The following is an 8,294-nucleotide window of genomic DNA, read 5'->3' as shown; positions in this document are numbered from 1 at the left end:
CCCAGACGGGAAGCTGCGCCCCGTCCGAGTCAGACTCGGTCGGTGCGGCCCGCTGTGGCCAGCTGGCAACTAGCTACGGAAGGGTACCGGCGCTCCCGACGAACCCGCCGGGGTGGCTGGTGACCAACGCTGCGTTCGGCGCTTATTGCTGTGACCGGGAGGGAAGCTGCGCCCCGTCCGAGTCAGACTCGGTCGTTGCGGCCCCCCCGAGCCCGCACGCCTCTCGCGGAAGGTCATACGCCACCGGCGGCACGAAAGACGCCTCCCGCAACGCGGTAGTCGGGAAAGGCTATTCGGATAGTCGAGCAGAGTTGCGACAACACATCCCGCGGTGCCGTCTGGTTAGGCAAGGGTTTGAGAAACAGCATTCGCGGTAGACCGGCGCGGCCGGCGGACACCCACGCGGCGTGCCGCAATCGGATCGCGCGCTCGGCCTCCGTTGATTTCCTCTAGGTGGGTGATTCGGGGCGTCTCGGTCTCGCTGCCGTTCGGTCGCGCCAAGGCCTGCGGGGGCGGCGCGTAGCGCACGCTCTCGCGGCGGCCGAGGCGCTAGAGTGCGACCCGCAAGTGGGGAGGAACCGTCCACCCAACGCCGGCGCGAGCCGGGGCCGGTGGGGGCCCTACCAAGGCGGGTCATGAGTGCCAGTCGGTCAGTTCGGGAGAAGGGGAGGGTACTCGGAGGCCCGCCGGGAGCAGACGGGGGTCCGGAAGCTGAGGGGGGTGAAGGACGGCGGCCGGGAGCAGACGGCCGTCCCCGGGAGGGGGTGTTCGTTCACGTGCGGACGCCGGGAGCAGGCGGCCGTCACGCGATTCTGCCAACCGTTCCTACCGGCCTGTGTTTAAGGAGGCGGCCGGTCCTCCGTCCTTGGATGGATAAGATTCGCAGATTTTCGCCCGGCCTGTGTTTAAGGAGGCGGCCGGTTCCCTCCTTCCTTCCTTTCTTGGATGTATAACATTCGCAGATTTTCGCCCGGCCGGTGGTTTAAGGAGGCGGCCGGTCCTCCCTCCTTGGATGTATAACATTCGCAGATTTTCGCCCGGCCTATGTTTAGTGAGGCGACCGGTCCTCCCTCCTTGGATGTATAACATTCGCATATTTTCGCCCGGCCGGTGGTTTAAGGAGGCGGCCGGTCCTCCCTCCTTGGATGTATAACATTCGCAGATTTTCGCCCGGCCGGTGGTTTAAGGAGGCGGCCGGTCCTCCCTCCTTGGATGTATAACATTCGCAGATTTTCGCCCGGCCTATGTTTAGTGAGGCGACCGGTCCTCCGTGGAGAGCGACCCGCAAGTGGGGAGGAACCGTCCACCCAACGCCGGCGCGAGCCGGGGCCGGTGGGGGCCCTACCAAGGCGGGTCTCATTGCCTGTCGGTCAGTTCGGGAGAAGGTGGGGGTACTCGGAGGCCCGCCGGGAGCAGACGGGGGTCCGGAAGGTGAGGGGGTGAAGGACGGCGGTCGGGAGCAGACGGCCGTCCCCGGGAGGGGGTGTTCGTTCACGTGCGGACGCCGGGAGCAGGCGGCCGTCACGCAATTCTGCCAACCGTTCCCACCGGCCTGTGTTTAAGGAGGCGGCCGGTCCTCCACGAGAAGAATTCTGCCAAACGTTCCACCGGCCTGTGTTTAAGGAGGCGGCCGGTCCTCCCCGTCGTTCCGCCGGCTTGTGTTTAAGGAGGCGGCCGGTCCTCCACGAGAAGAATTCTGCCAAACGTTCCACCGGCCTGTGTTTAAGGAGGCGGCCGGTCCTCCCCGTCGTTCCGCCGGCTTGTGTTTAAGGAGGCGGCCGGTCCTCCACTATTCCTTCCTTGGATGGAAAGCATGTAGCACTTTGAAAATTTTCGAGCACTGTGACACTTTGAAAATTTTCGAGAGTTTTTGTACTTAGAAAATTTTTCGCTCTTGCACTTCCAGAGTGCTTTGCGGTAGCTCCTAGGTTCGCTGTCCGAGCATGTGAACACTTTTTGGGGGGGAACACATCGCTAGAGACACCAGCCGCCTGGTTCTCGGGGCCAAAACTTGTGTTCCCCACACTCGTTCTGACTATATTTTGCGATTTGGGGGTAAAGGTAATGAGTACAGTGACTAGGGGGACCAACTCATCGTACTCTGGCGCACCAACAGACCAAAGCTGGTACTGCACTTACCCCTGGTACCCCAACGCCTGGTACCTGACGGGCGAGAGGCTGATTTTTCGCTATTTGCGGCCGACCGAGGGAACCAGACAAAGCGGACACTTTACGGCGCAAGAGCCGTTGGCACTTAGAAATTTTTCGACAAAGTTGGCGCGAGCTCCAGAAGGAGAGGCTGATTTTTCGCTATTTGTGGCCGACCGAGGGAACCAGGCAAAGCGGACACTTTACGGCGCAAGAGCCGTTGGCACTTAGAAATTTTTTGACAAAGTTGGCGCGAGCTCCAGAAGGAGAGGCTGATTTTTCGCTATTTGTGGCCGACCGAGGGAACCAGGCAAAGCGGACACTTTACGGCGCAAGAGCCGTTGGCACTTAGAAATTTTTTGACAAAGTTGGCGCGAGCTCCAGAAGGAGAGGCTGATTTTTCGCTATTTGTGGCCGACCGAGGGAACCAGGCAAAGCGGACACTTTACGGCGCAAGAGCCGTTGGCACTTAGAAAATATTCGCCAAAGTTGGCACGAGCTCCAGAAGGAGAGGCTGATTTTTCGCTATTTGTGGCCGACCGAGGGAACCAGACAAAGCGGACACATTACGGCGCAAGAGCCGTTGGCACTTAGAAAATATTCGCCAAAGTTGGCACGAGCTCCAGAAGGAGAGGCTGATTTTTCGCTATTTGTGGCCGACCGAGGGAACCAGACAAAGCGGACACTTTACGGCGCAAGAGCCGTTGGCACTTGCGCGAGCTCCAGAAGGAGAGGCTGATTTTTCGCTATTTGTGGCCGACCGAGGGAACCAGACAAAGCGGACACTTTACGGCGCAAGAGCCGTTGGCACTTAGAAAATATTCGCCAAAGTTGGCACGAGCTCCAGAAGGAGAGGCTGATTTTTCGCCGTTTGTGGCCGACCGAGGGAACCAGACAAAGCGGACACTTTACGGCGCAAGAGCCGTTGGCACTTAGGCGAGCTCCAGAAGGAGAGGCTGATTTTTCGCTATTTGTGGCCGACCGAGGGAACCAGGCAAAGCGGACACATTACGGCGCAAGAGCCGTTGGCACTTAGAAAATATTCGCCAAAGTTGGCACGAGCTCCAGAAGGAGAGGCTGATTTTTCGCTATTTGTGGCCGACCGAGGGAACCAGGCAAAGCGGACACTTTACGGCGCAAGAGCCGTTGGCACTTAGAAATTTTTTGACAAAGTTGGCGCGAGCTCCAGAAGGAGAGGCTGATTTTTCGCCGTTTGTGGCCGACCGAGGGAACCAGGCAAAGCGGACACATTACGGCGCAAGAGCCGTTGGCACTTAGGCGAGCTCCAGAAGGAGAGGCTGGTTTTTCGCTATTTGTGGCCGACCGAGGGAACCAGGCAAAGCGGACACATTACGGCGCAAGAGCCGTTGGCACTTAGGCGAGCTCCAGAAGGAGAGGCTGATTTTTCGCCGTTTGTGGCCGACCGAGGGAACCAGGCAAAGCGGACACATTACGGCGCAAGAGCCGTTGGCACTTAGGCGAGCTCCAGAAGGAGAGGCTGGTTTTTCGCTATTTGTGGCCGACCGAGGGAACCAGGCAAAGCGGACACATTACGGCGCAAGAGCCGTTGGCACTTAGGCGAGCTCCAGAAGGAGAGGCTGATTTTTCGCCGTTTGTGGCCGACCGAGGGAACCAGGCAAAGCGGACACATTACGGCGCAAGAGCCGTTGGCACTTAGGCGAGCTCCAGAAGGAGAGGCTGATTTTTCGCCGTTCGTGGCCGACCGAGGGAACCAGGCAAAGCGGACACATTACGGCGCAAGAGCCGTTGGCACTTAGAAAATATTCGCCAAAGTTGGCACGAGCTCCAGAATGAGAGGCTGATTTTTCGCCGTTTGTGGCCGACCGAGGGAACCAGGCAAAGCGGACACATTACGGCGCAAGAGCCGTTGGCACTTAGGCGAGCTCCAGAAGGAGAGGCTGATTTTTTCGCTATTTGTGGCCGACCGAGGGAACCAGGCAAAGCGGACACATTACGGCGCAAGAGCCGTTGGCACTTAGAAAATATTCGCCAAAGTTGGCACGAGCTCCAGAAGGAGAGGCTGATTTTTCGCTATTTGTGGCCGACCGAGGGAACCAGGCAAAGCGGACACTTTACGGCGCAAGAGCCGTTGGCACTTAGAAAATATTCGCCAAAGTTGGCACGAGCTCCAGAAGGAGAGGCTGATTTTTCGCCGTTTGTGGCCGACCGAGGGAACCAGACAAAGCGGACACATTACGGCGCAAGAGCCGTTGGCACTTAGGCGAGCTCCAGAAGGAGAGGCTGATTTTTCGCTATTTGTGGCCGACCGAGGGAACCAGGCAAAGCGGACACATTACGGCGCAAGAGCCGTTGGCACTTAGAAAATATTCGCCAAAGTTGGCACGAGCTCCAGAAGGAGAGGCTGATTTTTCGCTATTTGTGGCCGACCGAGGGAACCAGGCAAAGCGGACACTTTACGGCGCAAGAGCCGTTGGCACTTAGAAATTTTTTGACAAAGTTGGCGCGAGCTCCAGAAGGAGAGGCTGGTTTTTCGCTATTTGTGGCCGACCGAGGGAACCAGGCAAAGCGGACACATTACGGCGCAAGAGCCGTTGGCACTTAGGCGAGCTCCAGAAGGAGAGGCTGATTTTTCGCCGTTTGTGGCCGACCGAGGGAACCAGGCAAAGCGGACACATTACGGCGCAAGAGCCGTTGGCACTTAGGCGAGCTCCAGAAGGAGAGGCTGGTTTTTCGCTATTTGTGGCCGACCGAGGGAACCAGGCAAAGCGGACACATTACGGCGCAAGAGCCGTTGGCACTTAGGCGAGCTCCAGAAGGAGAGGCTGATTTTTCGCCGTTTGTGGCCGACCGAGGGAACCAGGCAAAGCGGACACATTACGGCGCAAGAGCCGTTGGCACTTAGGCGAGCTCCAGAAGGAGAGGCTGGTTTTTCGCTATTTGTGGCCGACCGAGGGAACCAGGCAAAGCGGACACATTACGGCGCAAGAGCCGTTGGCACTTAGGCGAGCTCCAGAAGGAGAGGCTGATTTTTCGCCGTTTGTGGCCGACCGAGGGAACCAGGCAAAGCGGACACATTACGGCGCAAGAGCCGTTGGCACTTAGGCGAGCTCCAGAAGGAGAGGCTGGTTTTTCGCTATTTGTGGCCGACCGAGGGAACCAGGCAAAGCGGACACATTACGGCGCAAGAGCCGTTGGCACTTAGGCGAGCTCCAGAAGGAGAGGCTGATTTTTCGCCGTTTGTGGCCGACCGAGGGAACCAGGCAAAGCGGACACATTACGGCGCAAGAGCCGTTGGCACTTAGGCGAGCTCCAGAAGGAGAGGCTGGTTTTTCGCTATTTGTGGCCGACCGAGGGAACCAGGCAAAGCGGACACATTACGGCGCAAGAGCCGTTGGCACTTAGGCGAGCTCCAGAAGGAGAGGCTGATTTTTCGCCGTTTGTGGCCGACCGAGGGAACCAGGCAAAGCGGACACATTACGGCGCAAGAGCCGTTGGCACTTAGGCGAGCTCCAGAAGGAGAGGCTGGTTTTTCGCTATTTGTGGCCGACCGAGGGAACCAGGCAAAGCGGACACATTACGGCGCAAGAGCCGTTGGCACTTAGGCGAGCTCCAGAAGGAGAGGCTGATTTTTCGCCGTTTGTGGCCGACCGAGGGAACCAGGCAAAGCGGACACATTACGGCGCAAGAGCCGTTGGCACTTAGGCGAGCTCCAGAAGGAGAGGCTGATTTTTCGCCGTTCGTGGCCGACCGAGGGAACCAGGCAAAGCGGACACATTACGGCGCAAGAGCCGTTGGCACTTAGAAAATATTCGCCAAAGTTGGCACGAGCTCCAGAATGAGAGGCTGATTTTTCGCCGTTTGTGGCCGACCGAGGGAACCAGGCAAAGCGGACACATTACGGCGCAAGAGCCGTTGGCACTTAGGCGAGCTCCAGAAGGAGAGGCTGATTTTTTCGCTATTTGTGGCCGACCGAGGGAACCAGGCAAAGCGGACACATTACGGCGCAAGAGCCGTTGGCACTTAGAAAATATTCGCCAAAGTTGGCACGAGCTCCAGAATGAGAGGCTGATTTTTCGCCGTTTGTGGCCGACCGAGGGAACCAGACAAAGCGGACACATTACGGCGCAAGAGCCGTTGGCACTTAGGCGAGCTCCAGAAGGAGAGGCTGATTTTTCGCTATTTGTGGCCGACCGAGGGAACCAGGCAAAGCGGACACTTTACGGCGCAAGAGCCGTTGGCACTTAGAAAATATTCGCCAAAGTTGGCACGAGCTCCAGAAGGAGAGGCTGATTTTTCGCCGTTTGTGGCCGACCGAGGGAACCAGACAAAGCGGACACATTACGGCGCAAGAGCCGTTGGCACTTAGGCGAGCTCCAGAAGGAGAGGCTGATTTTTCGCTATTTGTGGCCGACCGAGGGAACCAGGCAAAGCGGACACTTTACGGCGCAAGAGCCGTTGGCACTTAGAAAATATTCGCCAAAGTTGGCACGAGCTCCAGAAGGAGAGGCTGATTTTTCGCTATTTGTGGCCGACCGAGGGAACCAGGCAAAGCGGACACTTTACGGCGCAAGAGCCGTTGGCACTTAGAAATTTTTTGACAAAGTTGGCGCGAGCTCCAGAAGGAGAGGCTGGTTTTTCGCTATTTGTGGCCGACCGAGGGAACCAGGCAAAGCGGACACATTACGGCGCAAGAGCCGTTGGCACTTAGGCGAGCTCCAGAAGGAGAGGCTGATTTTTCGCCGTTTGTGGCCGACCGAGGGAACCAGGCAAAGCGGACACATTACGGCGCAAGAGCCGTTGGCACTTAGGCGAGCTCCAGAAGGAGAGGCTGGTTTTTCGCTATTTGTGGCCGACCGAGGGAACCAGGCAAAGCGGACACATTACGGCGCAAGAGCCGTTGGCACTTAGGCGAGCTCCAGAAGGAGAGGCTGATTTTTCGCCGTTTGTGGCCGACCGAGGGAACCAGGCAAAGCGGACACATTACGGCGCAAGAGCCGTTGGCACTTAGGCGAGCTCCAGAAGGAGAGGCTGATTTTTCGCCGTTCGTGGCCGACCGAGGGAACCAGGCAAAGCGGACACATTACGGCGCAAGAGCCGTTGGCACTTAGAAAATATTCGCCAAAGTTGGCACGAGCTCCAGAATGAGAGGCTGATTTTTCGCCGTTTGTGGCCGACCGAGGGAACCAGGCAAAGCGGACACATTACGGCGCAAGAGCCGTTGGCACTTAGGCGAGCTCCAGAAGGAGAGGCTGATTTTTTCGCTATTTGTGGCCGACCGAGGGAACCAGGCAAAGCGGACACATTACGGCGCAAGAGCCGTTGGCACTTAGAAAATATTCGCCAAAGTTGGCACGAGCTCCAGAATGAGAGGCTGATTTTTCGCCGTTTGTGGCCGACCGAGGGAACCAGACAAAGCGGACACATTACGGCGCAAGAGCCGTTGGCACTTAGGCGAGCTCCAGAAGGAGAGGCTGATTTTTCGCTATTTGTGGCCGACCGAGGGAACCAGGCAAAGCGGACACTTTACGGCGCAAGAGCCGTTGGCACTTAGAAAATATTCGCCAAAGTTGGCACGAGCTCCAGAAGGAGAGGCTGATTTTTCGCCGTTTGTGGCCGACCGAGGGAACCAGACAAAGCGGACACATTACGGCGCAAGAGCCGTTGGCACTTAGGCGAGCTCCAGAAGGAGAGGCTGATTTTTCGCTATTTGTGGCCGACCGAGGGAACCAGGCAAAGCGGACACTTTACGGCGCAAGAGCCGTTGGCACTTAGAAAATATTCTGAAATTCTCACCGACCTCCGTGGTGGAGAGGCCGAATTTTCGACATTCGTGGCCGACCGGGGAACCGTCGCCACTCGGACAACTTGTGCGGCAGCCCTCGGTGATTTTAGGACCGCTTTTTCACCCTCGCTGTCCGACCGGAGAACCGTCGTAGCTCGGACAGTTCGTGTGCCAGCATCCGCTGGCACTTAGAAAATTTTAAAAAAGAAAAAAATAGTCTTCTGCATATACGTTCTGACTATATTTTGCGATTAGGGGGTAAAGGTAATGAGTACAGTGACTAGGGGGACCAACTCATCGTACTCTGGCGCACCAACACGCCAAGGTTGGTACTGCACTTAGGCTGATTTTTGCGCTATTCGCGGCCGACCGGGGAACCAGC

This window comes from Syngnathus typhle, unplaced genomic scaffold (assembly GCF_033458585.1).
Source record: "Syngnathus typhle isolate RoL2023-S1 ecotype Sweden unplaced genomic scaffold, RoL_Styp_1.0 HiC_scaffold_215, whole genome shotgun sequence".
Taxonomy (NCBI): domain Eukaryota; kingdom Metazoa; phylum Chordata; class Actinopteri; order Syngnathiformes; family Syngnathidae; genus Syngnathus; species Syngnathus typhle.
This window is presented reverse-complemented; position numbering follows the sequence as displayed.